Below are 24235 nucleotides of genomic sequence, written 5' to 3' on the forward strand. Positions count from 1 at the left end.
TTAGCAGGAGGTGCACCAGCACTCAATGCTTAAGATTTCAAATGCTGGATTTAAGAAGGCTGCGAAACAAAAATATGACCAAATAAGATAGTCCTTATTTTACATGACCGAATAAGATAGTTTTTATCAAATATTAACGAATAAGACAGTCTTCATTAAACAGTCTTAAAAGGAATAAACATCCAGTGGACATCTAAGAAACATCTGTAGACACGGTATAAACACTGTAACCTCCAAAATAGGACATCTCGTAAAGTTAGGTCCAATGTATGCTGGTCCTCTAGGATCCTACACCAAGTCTTGAACATTGCAACTTATATACACAGAAATCATTCCATATTCTACAACAGAGAAAACACCATTAGTTCCTGCACAAATATAGACAATGCCTGCATGCTGTCTAATCATTTCCATATTTAAATCTCTGATATTTGTCAATAAAATTGTTTGAAATTGAACTCGAACACTTGCAACATCCAATAAAACAAACATTCTCATGATTAAATTATAATGACTGTATATATAGAAGTAGATATCACACCATACATACATTACATCTGGAATTATAGAAATCCAGAAATTTGCCATTTGTCCGAATGTCAATCAACAAGCCATATTTCTCAGAGACTTCAGACCACTGTCATTCTAATCTGACCATGATCTGATAATAAGGTATATTGTATAGAAATATTTTAAACGCGCTTTTTAAGGATGCTCTGGTGAATTTTTTTTTTCTGATGACTTAACAGTTTTTCTAATAAAGATTTTTGGAAAAAGGAGTTCATATCAAAGTTGACAATGGAATAAAAGGAATATGATAGTGTGCTTGATTTTAGCTTTTACATTGTATGAATCAGATACTTATTTGATGCGAATTGTGGCGGTGGCATTAAAGCTCATTCTATACTGAAATACTGTTTTGAAAAACTAAGCATGTTAAATTTTGCAGAACTTATACAATCCTAAAACAGGAAAAGAATATAGAATTTGAACTTGTATATATATTGCCCCTATATCTGCTAAATTGTGAAGATGAAAAGGTTTTTTTTTTGTTTTTTTTTTTTTTTTTTTTTTTTACAATTTTCACAGATTCAGTGCTTCACAAAAACAAGAGGCCCAGAGGGCCTGTATCGCTCACCTGGTTTGTAATGCCAAAAAATGTTCTGAATACAGGTTCATTGTTTCTTTTCTGAAGGAATTTTAATATTAACCTCTGAATCCCCTATTGGGCCCCACTCATCCTGCCCCCAGGGGGCCAGAGCCAAAATTTATACAACTTCTGTTCCCCTTCCCCCAAGGATGTTTATGGCCAAATTTGGTCACAATCCAAGCAAAACTCTAAGACAAGTAGCAATTTATAGGATTTACCTCTATTTCCCCTATTGGGCCCCACCCGTCCTGCCCCCAGGGGGCCAGAGCCAAAATTTACACAAGATCTGTTACCCTTCCAAAAAGGATGTTTGTGGCCAAATTTGTTTACATTCCATGCAGAACTCTATGACTAGTAGCGAATTAAAGGATTTACCTCTATTTCCCCTATGGGGCCCTGCCCCTCCTGCCCCTGGGGGATCAGAGCCAAAATTTATACAAGTTCTGTTCCCCTTCCCGAAAGGACGTTTGTGGCTAATTTTGGTTACAATCCATGCAGAACTCTAGGACAAGTAGCGATTTAAAGGATTTAATTACCTCTATTTCCCCTATTGGGCCCCGCCGCTCCTGCCCCCGGGGGTCTGAGCCAAAATTTATACAAGTTTCCCCTCCCCCAAGGATGTTTGTGGCCAAGTTTGGTTACAATCCATGCAGAACTCTAGGACAAGTAGCGATTTATAGGATTTACCTCTATTTCCCCTATTGGGCCCTGCCGCTCCTGCCCCCGGGGGGCCAGAGCCAAAATTTACACAAGATCTGTTCCCCTTCCAAAAAGGATGTTTGTGGCCAAATTTGGTTACAATCCATGCAGAACTCTAGGACAAGTAGCGATTTATAGGATTTACCTCTATTTCCCCTATTGGGCCCCGCCGCTCCTGCCCCCGGGGGGTCAGAGCCAAAATTTATACAAGTTCTGTTTCCCCTCCCCCATGGATGTTTGTGGCCAAATTTGGTTACAATCCATGCTGAACTCTATGACTAGAAGCGATTTAAAGGAAATGTTGACGGACGGACGGACGACGGACGACGGACGACGCGCCATGACATAAGCTCATCGGCCCTTCGGGCCAGGTGAGCTAAAAAGTGCAGTTCAAAAGCAAACAAGTTGCTGTTTATATAACAATCATGAAAATAGAGGGTCAGTGTGCTTGATTTTTTAAGACGATAAAACTGTAATTTTTTCAGCTATTTTGCTAAAAATTATAATTATTTTTAGCTTCATTAAAATGTAAAAATGAAAACCCAATAGTTTTGAACAAAATAATAAGCTTTATAGATTGTGGGACAGTACTTCGACAAAATGTTTTCTAATTTAGAATGTTTAGATTTGTATAATAATATTGTGGAGCCAGTACCACAATTATACAAAATATTTAATTATCAAGAGACCCAGTGAATATGTACCACTGAAATTCCTATTTCAGATACTGTTCTAGTACTGTATGGAACCTGCCTCAAAATGATCACTAATTGCACATTAAACTACCATGATACGGTCTCGCTCCAAAGAATATTGAAAACAAATAAAGTTGATTTCTTAAGATGGCAGGTTCATGTCTTAACTTCATGATAAGGGAGACAACTTATGATAAGGGAGACAACTTATGGTTTGTTTTGTGTAGACGCTTGATTATTGACAGATGCCTCAAGCTCTGCAAAACTCTTAAATGACACATGTAATTATGCTGAACAGGGTGCATCTTTTGAAATTATTCATAAATTAAATACACTTATTTCAAAATAACAGTTATAACCTCCATAATCTAAATTTTATTTTTTTTGTTCACTATATTGATTAAATGCTGTTATAAATTTAGGATTGAAAATATTGATATCTAGGTTATATTTAAAAGGAAGATAACTACTTAATTAAAGATCTTTATCAATGACATAATGTTATAATTCTTGCTACATCTTGGACTTCTGTCAAAATTCCAATCATGTTGAAAATTCAATGATTATTGCATTACCATGATTTTCTTGGGAAAATTTATTTTAGCATAAAAAAACAAGAATATATTTTCTGGTCTACAAGACAGATGGTCATAATTTAGCTCAAACCAGTATTTGTAGAAGAATAAAAATTTGAAATCAACACTTATTTCCAATCAATATTTTCAATTTATTTTTTTGTTTTCAATTAACTTACTTTATTTCATTAAACTAACAAATAAATCACTAAACAATAATATATACAATTTTATGGTTATATCATTAACTATAGAGTATAGGAAAGAAGTCCTTTGTAGTGGGAATGTGAATTAGTAGTTTTAATGATAGGGTCAGTTCGTACGCGACTCCCATGTCAGTCCCGTCTAGTCATTTGTGTCCTGTCAGTTGGGAGGTTTTTTGTCAATGTCTTGTAGAGTTAGTATAAGGATTAGAGAACTTCACATTTCTATATTCTATAAAACAAAATTTGGAAAACAAGTTACAGGTACTCAAAAAACAAGACATGATATCAGATAGTTTGTTTACTACAATGGCTATCTTCAAACTTTGCATAAGATAGATTATGCAGGACATTTGGAAGATTATTCATTATAAGAATGATTTTCAAAAATATACTGCTTAATGCAAGAGCTAAAGATGATCCTACTGGCTCTTATAGATTAAAACATCACATTAACAAACGTGTCTTTATTGTTATAATCTAAAGTCCTTCATTATTTGGAAAATACTACTACATGTAATTGTATAATTGGAAAATAAAAGCAGAGAAAAGAATTTAGAATTTTATCTTCTGCAATATTAATATGATTATATTATAAAACTAAACAATATTTTTAAATTATGGAGGTTTCTGTTTTGATGAAAAAGTAGGTTTTCTTCTTTTGAATGAATAAATGTGCTACATTAATGCTTCTTCCGAGTCTCCCTTGACGCAATCCCTTTTTTGACCCCTGGCCAAGACACCATAGTCTATAAAGTGGTAAAGAGAGTGGTAGGACTGGTTTGCCTTTGTCAGTATAATGTAAAAGGTTGGGTGTGTTTGTTTGGTATCTTTAGTGAGATGTTCCAGTGAGATAGCACTATAAAAAGGTACTAAATGGCACAACTCTTAACATACTGCAGCCTCCTAAAATTTTGTCTGTGTAATAAATATCTACGACATGTTTTCTGTCTACAATAACTAATCTAATAAATTGTAATTGTATATTATTAACACAGTTATTTATTCACCAATTACTTGAATATTCATTTGCCAATAACTCTATAATCTGACTGAATGTAACATAAAACAGATGTACTTACTACTACATGTTTAATAAACAAATTGTTTTGCAAAACATTTTTCTCATAATTTTAATATAGCATATTATGCATTTATTTACATAACATTATTATAATGTGATGTTGTAATCTTCAGTTTGGAGGAAATAAAGACTATTATTATTACCTGAATGGAGCTCTGTTTATCACTAATAGCCACAATCAAGGAAACGTCTGCCATCGGTTGTCACTATGCTGGTGGTTGTCACTATCTTGGTGTTTGTGTCCATCCTGCCGGCTGCCACTATCCTGCTGGTTGCCACTATCCTGCTTATTACGATGAAAAAAATATAGTATAATAAATAAAACAAATTAATTAAAAAATAAAATTATTTTAATCATTATTATAACAATATCATAAAAAAGCTCCCCTCTGGACGCTTATTAATTTTAATTCAGGTTCCATTTATACAATTATAATTCAAAATCATTGTTATAATAAGAAGTCATTATAGAAGTGTACAATACTTGCACCAAAGCCTTAGCCTTGCTATTTCAGCCCATTGGGCCTCTTGAAATTCTCAAAATCCAGCATTTTGCTCCTTTAAATGATTGTCCATAGCCATCACAATAATTATAATTCAAAATCAATAAAACCAGTCAATCCATTCTTATTATGTAGTTAACCTTGTCAAATTTGTTTTTTTCAAATACTTCACTGAAACCTATTCTTCCTATTCATAAATATTCTATATTTTTTTATAATGGATATTTTTCTTATAAAAAGACATTTTCCATTCTACAACATCTCTTCTAACGTCCTGGATTTAGATTGCACTGGTTGGGATTGGGAATGGGGGTAGGGATGTTGGAAGGGCAAATGAAAAATATTCAAAATTATTTAACATGATACTTTATTTGGTCAGGATAAACTATATTGATCATATTTTTCCCGATAGAACTTTACAATTCATATACAACAAATGGTCCCTATCGAGGAATGATTGCCATCGGTTGTTGCTATACTGATAATGTCACGGACTCATTATCCTGATGGTTGTCACTATTTTTCAAGTTGTCACTAATCTGATGGAGACATCCTTTTGAGATATTTACCATTTTGGATTGCCAGCGAAAGTCTTCAAACTAAAGCTTAGTCAAGATCCTCACAGGCCAACAAAAGAGGTCCATATGCTGGAGCTGCCATTGGGGAGAAATAGTGAAAACAATCAGTATGGTGGAAAACATATATGTTGATTTAAACCGGTGAATACGTTGTTTATCATTGTAGTTTCTATCAAAATTCACAGTTACTATTAAAGATGCTCCATCGCTCCCGACAGAGCAATAATGATATTCATCATTTGAACAATAATTGGTGTTGAATCGTGTATATATATGCCTAATTAACACAAAAAATAACATAGAATAAATCTATTTCGCCTTTGGTGCATGCGAAATCATTACTTCATTCTATATAAGATATAGTGCCACAGAATTTTTTCGGGATGCAATTAATTATTTTTCATTTTTTTAACTTGAAGTAAAATTAGAAGCTCAAACTTTTCAATGGTGGTAATGGTGTAAAATAAGTAATTTTTGTAACTGAAGAAAAATACAAAATCGTCTGTTCCTGTTTTTGAAAGTGAAAAAATACCATTTGTCAGCGGTGGAGCATCTTTATAATTCCTGTCTTTCTTTTGAGAAAAATAACATGAACAATAATTACATTTATTGTTTTATGGACAATAGGATCGAACCTGGACCACAGATTAATATTATAAAGCTTGTAATTATAGCAACATTCTACATAATAAAGAAATTGAATCCATGTTTTTAAATTGATAGCACTTACAGTGATAATCAGAAGAAAGTAGGAAGACTTGAAGAAATTATAGATTTTACACAAGAAAGGTAATATGTTCATTCACAATCTTACATAGTAATTTGAAGAAAAATGATAATTCTGTAATTTACCTCAGAAGTTAAAGTACATACTTGATAGTAATATAATCCTACCTGTAATTATGAACTTTATCTTGTTTACCACAATAGCTCTTATGAAGCTTAAAATATTACAGACTCAATCAATCGCTAAGCCACGGACAAACTGTAAGAACAATAGATGATCTTCAGTGAATTGACAATGAAATTTGATTTTTTGGTAATTATCATCTATAGTTATTTACTGAAATGGTATATGATCAGTTTTTTGTTTTATATTGAATATACTATTTTGGTAATCTCTCTGATCAGAAAGAAACAGAGGATATTGATATTAATCAAGGGGGAGACAATTCCAGACAGAAACCAGTAGGTCAACCTTAATAAAGAAAAAATATAGAAATATTTTAGTGTTGCATGGAGGGAACCTCATACACAGCCCTTTTGTTTACAAATAAACTAAGGTGTTTGCATCTCACAGAAAAAACATAGATATAAGTCTAGGAAAAGTGTATTATGTAACCATCAAAATCAAAATCGGCATTCTTTGTTTACACACTACATGCTGCTGATCTCGGTACATATATAGGACGATGTACAACCTGAACACTGGTTTTGAAGCTGACAATGATTTTCTGGCCTGGTTTGCATTGTGGGTTTTGATAACTATATATGTTGAAGAGTAATTAAAACATAGCTAGCATCTTTGGCAGCTGCAGTGATGATGACACTCTCACTAATGTTGAACCAAGTTCATCGGACCCTTTTGATTACGTAATTGTCCTTAAACCATCTGTACCATTGGACCACATGAGGCCACATGATTGCACTTGCTTGGTCATCCTATTCCAATTGAAAACTACTTTGGTCCAAAGCTCCCTCTCACAGTCAAACACCGGTGTCTGTTTCCACATCCTTGTTTTCTCTTGAAACTAATTTCTTCTCTAAATTTATGTGCCAAAAGATCCTCCATGAAATTTGTTTTACTTGTAGTTTAAGATTCCACTACATCATAATAGAGTAAAATTGATATATCTGGTTGTCAATCCTAAAGAGGGACGTCGACCAGAACCAAGGATTTTCTATACAGTCAATTCATGTTAAATTTTTGCAACTTCCCAGGTTCAATGAAGTTCTCAAATCTGGTCACCCATCACTGATTTTTAAGAAGTTCATCTCGCATCTCTTTCTATACTGTGCAATAAAAAAAATTTTTAAGATGTATTAATCTTGCTAAACTTTTAGGTAGTGGGTGCCAACATGTGTAGAAATTCCCCACCAAAAATTGACCAAAATTATCATAAAATTCTAACCTTGAATACCTCCCCATGTCACAAACGAATTTTTAAATTTCTTTACATAATTTACATCTACATGTATTGCCAATACATACACAATTAAACATATGAAACTGATAGACCTTGAATATCCAATCAGCAGGCTCTGAACAGGTTTTAACCTGAAACAGGTTTTACAGAGCCTAGTCTGTTACAATATATAAACTAATTGCAGAGGAAACAGTAAGTACACATGCACTAAGAAACAGTTAAGTGCACCAGGTATTGAGGAAAGGAAATGCCTGATAGAGATTAAGGGATCCAATGTTAAGCTTGGAGAGAAACACATGTTGTGTGTTAAAATCCTGTAATTATAGTAACATATTCTATATATTTAGAAATAGAATCATATCTTAAATGACCACATTAAAAGTGATGATTAGAAAGAAAGCAGAGACTGAAAAAAGTAACAGATTTTGTTCACCAAATCTTATACTGTTAATTAACAGAAATGATAATTCAGTTTATTTTACCTGTCAGAAGAAAAATACAACCACATGGAAATGGATATATCCTAGAAATGTAACCTGTAATTATGGACTTGATCAGTTAACCAGATTCTTCAGGACTCGATGTCAAACTATGAAAAAAGAAAATAGTGAATTGACAATGTAATGGATCTTAACTTGCCCGAATAAACACATTTTTTTCATCAATTATGTGCTAATGGTATTGATCAGTTTTTATGTTTAATAATCGAGTCGTTATTATTTGTCTAATCTCTTTGACTAGAAACAGGGAATTAATTGCATCATTATTCAAGGGGAGACAATCCATAGACATCATACAACAAGAAAACGTTTAAGTACCGTCTTCATGGAATTTGTCATCTGTCCAGTCGGCAGATTCATTATTGGCTTCGAATGACAACTGAAACTTCATAGATCGTAAATTCATTCATTCAGAAATTCAACTTATAAAGATCTTTAAAATCAACTGGACTTACTGATCAACATTATTTATTTATATGAACTTTTGTATACTGATTCAACTGGTACAAACTTTATGTGGTCCAACAATACTTCATTATTCAATACAAGTTTCATTTTCCCTCCATTTGCACCTGTGCTTTGTTTATTGACATTCCTTCGTTAATGTAAATATTTCACATTTTCCTAACCCATTCCTCCTCATTAGCAAGATCTGACCTACCTCATTTTGGTATCAAAGGATTCGTGTTCGTTATTTTTTCTTCCTTCTCAAGTCTTCATGTGTTCTCCATTGTTATAGGCTACAGGCTTGTCTTTTTTGCAAACCATCTTCTTGCTCAGTAGATACTTATTGAGTAAATGTTGTGTTGCAATTTTTTGTATCTAAATTTTCTGCTTCATTTGGCACTGGAAGCCGACTTTCAAGCCTTGACTTGTGGATTTTGGTCACAGGTGCCCCAATGGTAGTCCAGGCGTTACTTTTTTGTCGAGGGACAGTTCGATTTTACTGATTGAAGTGACAAAGGTTCAGCAAGCAACTCACATCAAGTCAGCTTAAATGCAGTTGGGGTGTGGGGGGGACACCCAAACAGCCACAGCACTACTCCTTTTAAGTGTCTTCGTAAACTATTAAGTCGGGAAAGGGTCTAACGTTAATTTCGGGGATACGCAAAATTACCTATTTTCGGTCATTTCGTATAGAAAAGTAATCTCCCGCACCTATTATCACAAGAACACCCTAGTATTTGAACGTTTATTCCTTTTGAACGCGAGAGCCTCTGAGTAGAGACAAAAAAACATATTGGAATTTGTATTGCACTTGTGTCATTGAAACCTTCTATACAAATCAGCAAATCCTGATGGCTTTTTGTCTTCATTTCCTGAAGGATACTAAATGTACCAGATGCTCGAGCTGTTATTTGGGTCAAAATAGTGATATCATTAGTATGGTTGTAAACATATGATATAATAAATATTCTGCTATTCATAGTCGCTATGAAAACAAGGACATAGTCATTCAGATCCCCCAGCCAATGAAGATATCAAAACTGATAAAAGTTTGATTGTGGAGACTTATGTGTATGAAAAAAAATCAGGAAAAAGTGCAAAAAATGAAAGCCTAAAAATAGCAAAAGGTACTACTATGACCAAAAAATGAATGTGTCTATGAAGTGGAAATATCTCTGCTGGTTTTAGAGTTACGCTCCGGAAATGTAACCTGCTACAAAAATATGATATTTTCAGCAATGTTTCTATGGTTACAGAAAAAAAGCACAAAAGTGTGAAACCTAAAAAATAGCAAAAGGCACTACTAGACCATAAGAACAATGTGTCTATGAAGTTTCATGGAAATATCTCTGCTGGTTTTAGAGTTGTGCTCCGGAAACGATTCTTACACAAAAACCTGCCATTTTCAGCAATGTTTCCATGGTTACAGAAAAAAGTACAAAAAGTGAAAACCTTAAAATATAGCAAAAGGCACTACTAGCCCATAAGACTAATGTGCCTATGGAGTTCCGTGCATATATCTCAACCGGTTTTCCAGTTATGCTGCGGAAACGAACCTGGTACAAAATATGATAATTTTCAGCAATTGTTTCCATGGTTACGGAAAAAGTGCAAAAAATAAAGTGCAAAAAATGAAAACCTAAAAATAGCAAAAGGCACTACTAGACCATAAGAACAATGTGTCTATGAAGTTTCATGGAAATATCTCTGCTGGTTTTAGTGTTGTGCTCCGGAAACGATTCTTACACTTAAACAATCTATCACACCCAAGACAGATATAAATTATTCAAATTTAATACAGTACCTACCTATCATCTTAAAAAAAGATATTTTGACAAAACTTCAATCATTGCTATCAACTAGAAGACTTATAGGAATGACAATGTAAACATTAACCATAAATAACATATCTCTAAAATTAGAAGATATTTACGATGACAACTTTCGTAGGATGGACCTAACATCAGAAGTGTATAGGGGACCCAAATAACTTTACAATATCTATAATTACAAATGGTATAAAAACTTAGTGTAGTTCAAAGAAAATATGATAGTCATGAAACTATAACAATAACATCAAACCTATCCTCCTCTTTCCATATTTAGACGATGACAACTTTATTGCAAACTAATATTCTTTATATTTTGATATAATGGTTATTTTTCTTACAAAAGATTCTACAACATCTCTCCTGTCGTCCTGGATTTTAGATGGCACTGGTTGGGATTGGGAATGGAGGTAGAGGTGTTGGAAGGGCAAATGAAAAATATTTAAAATTATTTAACATGATACTTTATTAGGTCAGGATAACCTATATCGATCGTGTTTTCCCCTATAGAAACTTTTTATTTTAAAATAAAACTTTTCACAAGTTTTAAGTGAATATGGTCTGCTTAACACAAATGGGCTCTATCAAGGAATGACTGCCATCGGTTGTCACTATCCTGATAGTGTCACTGATGACTGACTATCTTGATGGTTGTCACTATTTTTTAAGTTGTCACTAACCTGATGGAGACATTCTTCCGAGATGTTTATATGCTGGTCCACATGCTTGAGCTGCCATTGGGGAGAAATAGTGAAAACAATCAGTATGGTGGGAAAACATATATGCTGATTTAAACCGGGGATTACATTTTTTATTGTAATAGTTCCTATCAAATTTGCAGTTACTATTAAAATCCTTGTCTTCTTTTTTGAGATTAACATTAACAATAATTGTTAATGGACAAAAGGACTGACAAACGCTTGACCACAGATGAAAAGCAAATTGAATGATTAAAATTTTCCTCTGAAAAAATTTTTCTGACATAAATTTTTTTTTTTATTTTTTTTTTATTAATTCTTTTTTGGCAAATGTTTTTTTTTTTTTAATATATTTTTGTTTTGTTTTGGAAAATTTCAAATTTGACCACATTTTAAAAAAGGCGGAACAGTTGAATTTCTTTTAAGACACAACAGAAAACATTTTCCACAGCTATATATGACCAAGGACATTAGTGTTCCTTGGGGTCAGCCTTTCAAATACTTTGTTATGTTAAAATCCCAAAACTGCATAGGGCTTTCATCATCCAAAAAACATAGATAAATTTTAAAGACAAAGACAAAAATTCCTCTTTTTTTAAACTTTGTCCTTTTTCTTTTCAACAAAACTCTTTTCAAATCTTACCACATCGATTTTTTAAGATGGTCAATTTTCTCTGGTCTAAATTATGTTTAAGATGTATCTCTTTGCACTCTTTCTGATAACTTTTTTTTTCTTTAAAACTTTCTTTTATAAAACATGTTCAAAGGGGGGTTTCATTCTCATTTCAAAACACTTTTTGTACATTGTTTCACCATCTATTGTATAATGACCCAATGTTTTCTTCAGGCTTGATTTCTTGTCATCCGTATGCATTTCAGCTCTGCAAATTACTGTAATGAACATGTAAAAATCTGAACAGGGTGCATCTTTTGAAATTATTCATAAAGGCAGACATATAAATGTACCAAATAGAAACACAAATAACATTTATAACCTACCTCACTTTAAATCTATCTTTTTTTTTTTGTTCACTATATTGATTAAATGCCTTATAAATTTAGGATTGAAATTTTTTGATATCTAGTTTATTTAAAAGGAATTAATACAATTAAAATCGTTATCAATGACATAATGTTTAATTCATGAATGCATTTAATCTTAAGTTCAAGTCAAAATTCACCCATCATGTTGATTAATTCAATGATTATTAAATCACCAATTTGTGATGTAGAAAATCTTCATTAACTGCACAGGTAAAAAGTCATATAAAATTTTCTGGTCTACAAGACAGATGGTCATAATTTAGCTCAAACCAGTGTTTGTAGAAAATAAAATCTTTTGAAATCTAACACTTTTTTCCAATCAATATTTTCAATTTCTATTTTTTTTTGTTTTCAATTAACTAATTTATTTCATTACAACTCAAATTAATTCATAAACAATAATATATACAAATTTTGAATTAGTTTTATATCATCATATATTAATCTACTGAATAGAACTTATAGGATTTGAAGTCCTTTGTCATGAGTGAAGAATGTGAATTTAGTTTTAATGATAGGGATTTCATATACGCGATGACCCATGTAGTCCAAGTCTTCAAGTTTGTGTCCTGTCAGTTGGGAGGTTTTTTCGTCAATGTCTTGTAAGTTAGTATAAGGATTAAAGAACTTTTACATTTTCTAATTCTAAATTTCAAAAATTTTGGAAAACAAGTTACAACATCAATTTTAAAATTTCAAGACATGATATCAAATTTTTTTACTACAATGGCTTTCTTCAAAATTATCAAAGTAGATTATGCATACAATAAAAGATTATTCAATTTAAGAATGATTTTCAAAAATATACTGGTTAATGCAAGAGCTAAAATGATCCTTGACATTTTGGCTCTTATTTAAAAACATCACATTCAAACTGTTTATTTTGTAGGGGGTTTCTATGTTAACATTCTTCATTATTTGGAAAATACTACTACATCTTAATTGTATAATTGGAAAATAAAAGCAGAGAAAAGAATTTTTAGAATTTTATCTTCTTTGCAATTTTAATATGATTATATTATAAAAACTAAACTTTAAATTATTTTTAATTTTTGAGGTTTCTGAATGAAAAACAGTTTTCTTCTTCTGATTTCAATAAATGAATTTTACATTTTGGTGCACAGTAACATTTTTAAAGAAGTCTCCCTTGACACAAGCCCTTTTTTGACCCCTGGCCAAGACCATAGTCTATTAAAGGTTGTAATAGAGAGTGCAAGGACTGGTTTTGACCTTTGTCAGTATAATGTAAAAGGTTTGGGTTGTTTATAAGTGGTATCTTTAGTGAGATTTCCAGTGAGATAGCACTATAAAAAGTTACTAAATTACTAGAATTAACGCTTAACATACTGAAGCCTCCTAAAAATTTTGTCTGTGTAATAAATATTTACGAACAGTTTTCTCTGTCTAAAATAACTAATCTAAATAAATTGTATTTTGTGTATATTATTAACAAAGTTCAATTTTTATTCACCAATTACTTGAATATTCATTTGTCAATAACTCTATAATCTGACTTTAATGTAACATAAAACAGATGTACTTACTACTTACATGTTTTTAATAAATTGTAAAAAGCAAAAAAACATTTTCTCTCATAATTTTAATATAGCATATTATTTTTATTTACATAACCATTTTATAATGTGATATTGTAATCTTCAGTTTTTGAGGAAATAACAGATTTTATTATTACCTGAATGGAGCAGAAAAGCTTGTTTGAATATACTTTTGGTCACAATCAAGGAACGTAAATCGGTTGGTTTTATCACATTGGTGGTGTTGTCATCTATTTGGACAATGTAATTATGTCTCTTATCTGGTTTATCCAGGTTGCCACTATCAACTGCTTATTACGATGAAAAAAAAAAATACTGAGTATAATAAATAAAAAAAAATTTAAAAAAAATTTATAAAATTATTTGCAAAAATTTTCATATTTATAACAATATCATAAAAAAGCTCCCCTCTGGATGCTTATTAATATTTAATTCAGGTTCCATTTATACAATTAAATTCAAAACGTATCCATTTTTTTAATAAGAAATATTTTTGTAAAAAATTCTTACTCCAAAGCCTTAGCCTTGCTATTTTTTGGGCCTCTTGAAATTTTTCAAAATCCAGCATTTTGCTCCTTTAAATGATTGTCCATAGCCATCACAATAATTATAATTCAAAATCAATAAAATTAGTCAATCCATTCTTATTATGTAGTTAACTTTGTCAAATTTGTTTTTTTCAAATACTTCACTGAAACCTATTCTTCCTATTCATAAATATTCTATATTTTTTGATAAAAGATAATATATTATTTTTCTTTAAAAAGAATTGCAACATTTTGACCTATTCTACAACATCTCTTCTGTCGTCCTGGATTTAGATGCACTGGTTGGGATTGGGAATAGGGGGTAGGGTGGGTTGGAAGGGCAAATGAAAAATATTTAAAATTATTTAACATGACTTTACTTTATTTGGTCAGGAATAAACCTATATGATCGTATTTTCCCGATAGAAACTTTACAATTCATATATACAACAAATGGTCCCTATCGAGGAATGATTGCCATCGGTTGTTGCTACCTATGATGATGTCATGACTCATTATCCTGATGGTTTATCACTATTTTTCACGGTCAGTTTGTCACTAACCTTCCATGGAGAATCCTTTTGAGATATTTACCATTTTGGATTGCCATCATCAATTTTTAACTAAAGTTAGTCAAGATCCTCACAGGCCAACAAAATACTCATTTGCTGGAAGCTGCCTTTTGGGGAGAAATAGTGAAAACTCTTCAGTATGGTGGTCAACCATATTTTTGATTTAAAGCAGTGAATACGAATTGTTTATCATTGTAGTTAAAATCAAATACAGTTACTATTAAAGATGCTCCATCGACAGAGCCCAATTGATATTTCATTTTACATAAAATAATTTGTTGAATCATTTTTCAATATTAAATAAACTATGTAATGTGGTAAAAAAAAATTGTCAAATTCATATTTCGATTTTCTTATTTGGAATCTCCATTAAACAAAATCATTACTTCATTCTAACTATTATATCATATTGCCACAGATTATTAAAATTAGAGGGATGCAAATAAAAATTCATATTTTTAAAAATAAAATGGACGAACCTGGACCACAGATAAAAAGTATAAAGCTTGTAATTATAGCAACATTCTACATAATAAGAAATAGAATCTTGTTTTAAATGACCACATTACAAGTGATGATTAGAAACAAGGAGACTGACGAAAATATATAGAATTTACAAGAAAGGATATGTTCACCAAATCTTACTGTAATTAGCAGAAAATGATAATTCAGTTTTTACCTCAGAAGTAAAATACACTAGATAGATATATTTTACCTTTAATTATGAACTTTATCTGTTTACCAAATTCTTCTGAACTTAAATATCAGCCTCAAACATCAAGCCACGGACAAACTGAAAAAAAAGATGAACAGTGAATTGACAATGAAATTGATTTTTAGCAATTATAATATATTAATTATTGAAATAGTATTGATCAGTTTTTGTTTTATATTGAGTAAATATTTGGTAATCTCTCTGATCAGAAAGAAACAGAGGATATTGATATTAATCAAGGGGAGACAATTCAAGACAGAAACAGAGTCAACCTTAATTAAAATATAGAAATATTTAGTGTTGCATGGAGGGAACCTCCACAGCCCTTTTGTTTACAAATAAACAAAGGTGTTTGCATCTCAAGAAAAACATAGATAAAGTCTAAGGAAAAGTGTATGATGTAACCGTCACATCAAAACGCATTATTTGTTACACCTACCTGCTGATCTCAGTATATATATAGGACGATGACAACCTGAACACTGGTTTTGAAGCTGACAATGATTTCTGGCCTGGTTTGCCTCGTGGGTCTTGATAACTATATGTTGAGTATTAAAACATAGCATCTTGTGGCAGTGATGACTGACCTCTCAAATGTTGCAGTCAATGACCTTTTGCTCGAAATTGTCCTTAAACCATCTGTACGTGACCATCATGAGCCACACGATGCACTTTGCTTGGTCATCCTATGTCCATTTGTAACCACTTTGGTCCAAAGCTCCTCTCCACAGTCTACACCGGTGTCTGTTTCCCATATCCTGTTCTCTTGAAACTAATTTCTGCTCTAAATTTTGCCAAAATACCTCCATGAAATGTTTTCTTGTAGTTAAGATCCACTGATCCAATAGAGAAAACGATATATCTGGTTGTCATCCTAAAGAGACTGCAGAACCAAATGATTTTCTACAGTCAACCATGTTAACGTTTGCCACTTCCCAGGTTCAATGAAGTTTTCAAATCTGGTCACCCATCACTGATTTTTAAGAAGGTCATCTCACATATCTGTGAATAAAATTTTTTTAAGATGTATAATCTTGCTAAACTTTTAGGTAGTGGGCGCCAACTTGTGTAGAATTCCCCACCAAAAATTGACCAAAATTTTCATAAAATTCTAACCTTGATTACCTCCCCATGTCACAAACAATTTTTAAATTTCTTTACATAATTTACATCATCATGTATTGCCCAACATACACAATAAACATATGAAACTGATACACTTTGAATATCCAGTCAGCAGGCTCTGAAACAGGTTTAACCTGAAACAGGTTTTACAGAGTCTGTCTGTTACAATAAAATAATTGAAGAGGAAACAGTAAGTACACATGCACTAAGAAACATTAAGTGCACAGGTACTGAGGAAAAGAAATGCTGATAGAGATTATGGTCAATGTTCAGCTTGGACAGAAACACATGTCCTATGTTAAAATCTTGAAATTATAGCAACAAATTCCATATAAAATGTAATAGAATCATATCTTAAATGACCACATTACAAGTGATGATTAGAAAGAAAGCAGAGACTGAAGAAGTAACAGATTTTGTTCCCCAAATCTTACTGTAATTAACAGAAATGATAATTCAGTTTATTTACCTGTCAGAAGAAAAATACACCACATGGAAATGGATATATCCTACCTGTAATTATGGACTTGATCTGTTAACCAGATTCTTCAGGACTCGATATCAAACTATGAAAAAAGAAAACAGTGAATTGACAATGTAATGGATTTACTGCAATTGTCATATATCAATTATTGAAATGGTATTGATAAGTTTTTTGTTTAATATTGAGTGTATATTTGATAATCTCTTTGACCAGAAACAGGGAATATTGATATTAATCAAGGGGGAGACAATCCTAGACAATTCAACATGAAATGTTAAGTACACTCTTCATGGAATTTGTCTCTGTCCAGTCGGCATTCATATTGGCTTTGAATGCCAACTGAAACTTAAAGATCTTCAATACTTTTATTCAGATATTCATTATAATGATTCCAACATCAATGACTTCTGTCACATTATTTTTAACTGAATAATGTATTTGATAATAGGACCAAACCTTTTGTGTCAAACATGTTCATTTCAACAAGTTTCATTTTCCCTCCATTTTCACCTGTGCTTTGTTCATTGACATTCCTTCGTTAATGTCATTTTCACATTTCCTAACCCATTTCTCCTCATTAGCAAGATCTGACCTACCTGTTCGTTATTTTTCCTTCCCTCGAGTCTTCATGTGTTCTCCATTGTTACAGACTACATGCTCGTCTTCTTTGCGATCCGATAACCATCTTCTTGTTCAGTAGATACTCATCTTATTGAGTAAATGTTGGGTTGCAATTTTTCGTATCTGAATTTTCCGCTCATTTGGCACTGGAAGCCAATTTTCAAGCCTTGACTTGTGGATTTTGGTCACAGGTGCCCCAATGGTAATCCAGGCGGACTTTTTGTGACGGCAGTTCCATTTTCTGATTGAAGGACAAAGGTTCTACAGCAATCACACAGTCAAATCAATGCAGTTGTCCCCAACAGCACAGCACTACCCTTTAAAGTGTCTACGTTAACTATAAGTCGGAAAGGTTACCGATAATTACGGGGACAAATTACTCTATTTTCTGTCTTTCCGTCTAGAAAAGTAATCCCGCCCTATATCAGAACACTCTAGTTTTTTTCGTTTATCCTTTTGGAGCGAGCGCCGCTGTTAGAGACAAAAACGATGAAATTGATTGCGATTGTCATAGAACCATTCTTCAATCAAATCCTGATGGTTGTCGCTATCCTGATGGATCAACAGGTCCAGATGCTGGAGCTGTTATTTGGGTCAAAATAGTGATATCATTAGTATGGTTGTAAACATAGGATATAATAAATAAGATCAGACAATGCATTGTCTATTTTCATACTTAATGTTCTATTAAGAATAGGATTTGTTTAATTTTTTTTTTCTCAAATACTTCACTTAACCTATTTTTCCTCTATTCGAGACCTAAATGCCAACTTAAATATTTGATGTATTTTGAAAATGAATAATTTTTTCTTATAAAAGGAATTTGATTTCACCACTTCTCTTCCAATCGTCATAGTGTGGAGTGATATGGATTTGTCATAGGGTGGAGTGGAATGGATTTGGGTGGGAGTGAAGGGGGGAGGGGGCACATAGAGACTGCAATAACACTGCAGTTTAATTTTACAATTCAAATATAACTTTTCATTTGAGTTTTAATAGTAAATGTACCTGAATTGAGAGCTCTGTTCATCACTAATGGTCACAAGGAACATCTGCCATCTTTTATCAATAATGACTATCCTGGTGGTTGTCTCTATATCCTGATGGTTGTCACTATCTTGGTGGTTGTCTCTATCCTGGTGGTTGCCACTATCTTGCTGTATGCCACTATCCTGATAGTTGTCTTTATCCTGCTGGTTGCCACTATCCTGCTTTTTACGATGAAAAACATATTGTATGATAAATAAAGCAAATAAATAAAAAGATCCATTCTTTGGAAAATCTTTATCATAACAATATAATAACAAGAGGCTATAATGGGCCTAACGGTCACCTGAGTTTGTTTAGAATGTTTGGAAGTCTAAAGAAGACTGCATCATGTGACCATAAAATCAAAACACAATATTTGTTACACCTACCTATCACACCTATCACACCTATCAAAGAAGATATTATAGGACGATGACAACTTAAAAACACTGGCTCTGAAGCTCAGCTAATGATTTGTGGCCTGGTTTGCATTGTGGGTCTGGCTAACTATATGTTGCGTATCAATTTAAAAACATAATTATAATTCTTGTGGCAGTGATGACTGACCTCTCAAATGTTGCAGTCAATGACCTTTTGCGTGAAATTGTCCTTAAACCATCTGTACTTGACCATCATGAGCCACACGATGCACTTGCTTGGTCATCCTATGTCCATTTGTAACCACTTTGGTCCAAAGCTCCTCTCCACAATCTAAAAAAGGTGTCGGTTTCCCACATCCTGTTCTCTTGAAAATAATTTCTGCTCTAAATTTTGCCAAAATACCTCCATGAAATGTTTTCTTGAAGTTAAGATCCACACTGATCCAATATCTGGTTGTCATCCTAAAGAGACTGCAGAACCAAATGATTTCCTACAGTCAACCATGTTAACGTTTGCCACTTCCCAGGTTCCATGAAGTTTTCAAGTCTGGTCACCCATCACTGATTTTTAAGAAGGTCATCTCACATACCTGTGAATAAATTTTTTAAGATGTATCATCTTGCTAAACTTTTAGGTAGGGGGTGCCATCTTGTGTAGTATTCCCACCAAAAATTGACCAAAATTTTCATAAACTTCATACCTTGAATACCTCTCCATGTCAGAAACAAATTTTTAAATTTCTTTACATAATTTACACTGTACATCTACATGGATTACCCAACATAAACAATAAATATATGAAACTGATAGACCTTGAATATACAATCAGCAGGCTCTGAAACAGGTTTTACAGAGCCTGTCTGCTACATTAAACTAATTAAAGATGAAACAGTAAGTACACATGCACTCAGAAAAATTAAGTGCACAGGTACTCAGGAAAGGAACTGCTGATAGCGATTATGGTTGATGGTCAGCTTGGACAGAAACACATGTCCTATGTTAAAATCTTGAAATTATAGCAACAAATTCCATATAAAATGAAATAGAATCATATCTTAAATGACCACATTACAAGTGATGATTAGAAAGAAAGCAGAGACTGAAGAAGTAACAGATTTTTTTTCCCTAAATCTTACTGTAATAAGCAGAAAATGATAAATCAGTTTATTTACATGTCAGAAGAAAAGTACACCACATGGAAATGGATATATCCTACCTGTAATTATGGACTTGATATGTTAACCAAATTCTTCAGGACTTGATATCACACTATGAAAAGAGAAAATAGTGAATTGACAATATAATGGATTTACTGCAATTATCATATATAAATTATTGAAATGGTATTGATTAGTTTTTGTAGTTTAATATTGAGTATAGAATTGATAATCTCTTTGACTAGAAACAGGGAATATTGATATTAATCAAGGGGGAGACAATCCTAGACAATTCAACATGGAGCGTAATAAGTACTCTCTTCATGGAATTTGCCTCTGTTCACTCGGCATTTATATTGGCTGTGAATGCCAACTGAAACTTAAAGATCTTCAATACTTTTATTCAGATATTCATTATAATGATTCTAACATCAATGACTTCTGTCACATTATTTTCTTACTGAATAATGTATTTGATAATTGGGCCAAACCTTTTTGTCAAACATGTTCATTTTAACAAAACTCATTTTTCCTTCATTTTCACCTGTATATTGACATTCCTTCGTTAAAGTCATTTTCACATTTCCTAACCCATTTTCTCCTCATTAGCAAGATCTGACCTACCTGTTCGTTATTTTTCCTTCCCTCGAGTCTTCATGTGTTCTCCATTGTTACAGACTACATGCTCGTCTTCTTTGCGATCCAATAACCATCTTCTTGTTCAGTAGATACTCATCTTATTGAGTAAATGTTGTGTTGCAATTTTCGTATCTGAATTTTCCGCTTCATTTGGCACTGGAAACCGAGTTTCAAGCCTTGACTTGTGGATTTTGGTCATAGGTGCCCCAATGGTAATCAAGGCGGACTTTTTGTGACGGCAGTTCCATGTTTTGATTGAAGGACAAAGGTTCTACAGCAATCACACAGTCAAATCAATGCAGTTGTCCCCAACAGCACAGCACTTTAACCCTTTAAAGTGTCTACGTTAACTATAAGTCGGAAAGGTTACCGATAATTACGGGGACAAATTACTCATGTTCTGTCTTTCCGTCTAGAAAAGTAATCCCGCCCTATATCAGAACACTCTAGTTTTTTTCGTTTATCCTTTTCGAGCAAGCGCCGATGTTAGAGACAAAAACAATGAAATTGATTGCGATTGTCATAGAACCATTCTTCAATCAAATCCTGATGGTTGTCACTATCCTGATGGATCAAAAAGTCCAGATGCTGGAGCTGTTATTTGGGTCAAAATAGTGATATCATTAGTATGGTTGTAAACATAGGATATAATAAATAAGATCAGACAATGCATTGTCTATTTTCATACTTAATGTTCTATTAAAAACCTTAGCCTTGCTATTTCGGCCCATTGGGCCTCTTGAAATTCTCAAAATCCAGCAGTTTGCTCCTTTAAATGATTGTCCATAGCCATCACAATAATTATAATTCAAAATCAATAAAACCAGTCAATCCATTGTTATTTAGTTAACCATGTCAACGTTGTTTTTTTCCAAATATTTCATTGAAATCTATGCTTCCTCTTTCCAGTAATTAAGACCTAATTACAAACTAAATACAGTCAAACCAGTTCTAATGACAGCCTGTTTATATTTACATTCTGAGTGTTTCGTCACTATATGAATCAACCAACTGACGAAAACAAACATTTGCCTATGAATACACTATGAATACAATACAACAATTCTCATTCATCGATCAGCTGATTTCAAACAATGCGCCAGTTTCATATCAATACAAGAGATCCCAGAGGGATCTTGGCGGCCACCCAAGAATAATTTACATCTGACAATGGAAAGATGGATCTTTTCTCTGCTTTTCAAACTTTTACTACAAACTTCATATAAAATTTGAGAAAGATCCTTTCATTACTTACTGAGATATATCGCAGTAACAAATTTCAATTATCAAAGTCAAAGATGGCTACCTGTTGGCCATCTTGTTCATCAATTGGTATCAAAATGCAATATGCACAACTAAGGTCCTAGGTGAACCTAAATATGAAATTTGAGACAGATCGTTTCAGTACTTTCTGAGAAATAGCAGTAACAAACTTCAATAATCAAAATCCAAGATGGCGGCCTGTCGGCCATCTTGTTAACAGTTCGTTCCCAAAATGCAACATGCACAACTAGGGCCCTAGGGGAATAATTGTTAATGGACAAAAGGACTGACAAACGTTTGACCACAGATGAAAAGCGAATTGAACAGCGACTATCTGATGATGGTTTGCAAAACATGCACATTTGCAATAGAACTGAAATTAATTTTACAATTTTGGTAATGGTAGTTTTATAGGGAATATACCTTAATGAAGCTCTGCTTATTACTAAAGGTCGCTATCATGGAACGTCTGCTATCGGGTGTCACTGCCACTATCTTCTTGGTATCGCTATCCTGAAAATATGAAAATATTTGAAACAATTATTACAAATTCATTTTTATTTAAGGTTTTTTTTTTTGTTTTTTTTTTTAGTTTTTTTTTTTTTTTTTTTTTTTTTTTTTTTTTTTTTTTTTTTTTACTTTTTTTTTTTTTTCATAAAATTTTTTAATACCCCAGAACATTTGAAGACTGCCAAGGTTGGGGCCTTGGGGTCAGCCTTTTAAATATAAACATATGTCCCCTCGCAGGGGGGCTTTCATTCATCACACGTTGACACTAGAGACTTTCTTTCTCTCTCTTTCTTTTTCTTTCCATTTTCTTTCTTCTTTCTTTCTCTTTCTCTCTTTCTTTCTTTCTGTTTCTTTCTCTCTTTCTTTCTTTCTCTCTTTCTTTCTCTCTTTCTTTCTCTCTTTCTTTTTTCTTTCCTACTTTCTTCTGGTTCTTTCTTCTTTCTTTCTTTCTTTCTTCTTTCTTTCTCTTTTTCTTTCTTCTTTCTTTCCTACTTTTTTTCAGTTTCTTTCTTTCTGTTTCTTTCTTCTTTCTCTCTCTTTCTTACTTTCTTTCTTTCATCATGTATTTAAAGTGAACAGTCGGGCAAGGATGGCTAAAGTCGGTAAAAATGGTGTGAATGTATCCAGTATAATTTCTTATGAAATGGAAAAATAAAATCTCTCGTCAAAATCTGTCTGCGTACGAAGAAATTATTTTAAAGTATGGGAATTCTAAAACGTCCTCCCGGCTCATTATGTGCGTGGTTACATTTCCACACAGCCTCGCTTTCAATGCTTTCAACTTTTCTTTACTTTAATGGTCAGAACTGGGAAACTAAGCAGAACTTGACCGTCGTATTAATATGTGAGAACTTTTGGAAGGCCAATGAACGCATTTAGGCTGGTTTTCTTTGCCCGACTATTCACTTTAAATACATGCTGCACTTTTATACTTCCTTTCACTCCTTTTTCTACATACAATTTAATTCTACAATTTCCGTCTCTTCCTGTCGTCCAGGATTTAGATGGCACGTGGTGGAATTGGGAGGAGGGGCGGGCGGGCGGGCAGGGCGGGGTGATTAATTGTTCAAGGATATCACATTTCCTTAAGTGGGGTGGGGCGAGGCGGGGGGGGCGGTAATTATTTAAGGATATCACATTTCCTTAAGCGGGCGGTAATTATTTAAGGATATCACATTTCCTTAAGTGGGGTGGGGTGAGGCGGGGCAGGTAATTATTTAAGGATATCACATTTCCTTATGTGGGGTGGGGCGGGTAATTATTTAAGGATATCACATTTCCTTAAGTGGGGTGGGATGGGGTGAGGCTGGGCGGGTAATTATTTAAGGATATCACATTTCCTTAAGTGAGGCGGAGTGGGGTGGGTCAAGGCGGGCGGGCGGGGCGGGCGGGCGGGGCGGGGCGGGGCGGGTAATTATTTAAGGATATCACATTTCCTTAAGTGGGGTGGGATGGGGTGAGGCTGGGCGGGTAATTATTTAAGGATATCGCATTTCCTTAAGTG

The 24235-nt window shown here is 33.2% G+C and overlaps 3 long non-coding RNA genes across 12 annotated transcripts in view; all 3 read right to left on the bottom strand.

The window, feature by feature from the left end:
• The window catches only part of LOC138326972 (uncharacterized), a 79702-nt gene extending 61371 nt beyond the window's left edge, over positions 1-18331 (bottom strand). For 8 of the 9 annotated variants that reach the window (XR_011209004.1, XR_011209000.1, XR_011209001.1 and 5 more), the window contains exons 1-6: positions 17728-18331; positions 17161-17213; positions 15962-16524; positions 15523-15600; positions 5479-5562; positions 4550-4692 (exon numbers count right to left, since the gene is read on the bottom strand). This is a non-coding gene — a long non-coding RNA (uncharacterized lncRNA). The remainder of the gene's footprint in view (positions 1-4549; positions 4693-5478; positions 5563-15522; positions 15601-15961; positions 16525-17160; positions 17214-17727) is intronic. The other variant, XR_011208999.1, reaches the window with a different exon arrangement.
• On the bottom strand, positions 7416-9033 carry LOC138326727 (uncharacterized). The gene is made up of 3 exons (XR_011208949.1): positions 8796-9033; positions 8171-8223; positions 7416-7491 (listed from the first exon to the last, which is right to left on the bottom strand). It is a non-coding gene; the product is annotated as an uncharacterized lncRNA (long non-coding RNA).
• A 444-nt stretch (positions 18332-18775) lies between the features above and the next one.
• On the bottom strand, positions 18776-24119 carry LOC138326973 (uncharacterized). 2 transcript variants are annotated; one of them, XR_011209006.1, is made up of 5 exons: positions 22645-24119; positions 20944-21552; positions 20379-20431; positions 19349-19751; positions 18776-18960 (listed from the first exon to the last, which is right to left on the bottom strand). It is a non-coding gene; the product is annotated as an uncharacterized lncRNA (long non-coding RNA). The 2 variants fall into 2 exon arrangements; XR_011209005.1 differs by having other exon boundaries at positions 18776-18963.
• Between the last annotated feature and the right edge of the window lie 116 nt (positions 24120-24235).

Source organism: Argopecten irradians, chromosome 7 (assembly GCF_041381155.1).
Source record: "Argopecten irradians isolate NY chromosome 7, Ai_NY, whole genome shotgun sequence".
In the NCBI taxonomy this organism is placed as follows: Eukaryota; Metazoa; Mollusca; class Bivalvia; order Pectinida; family Pectinidae; genus Argopecten; species Argopecten irradians.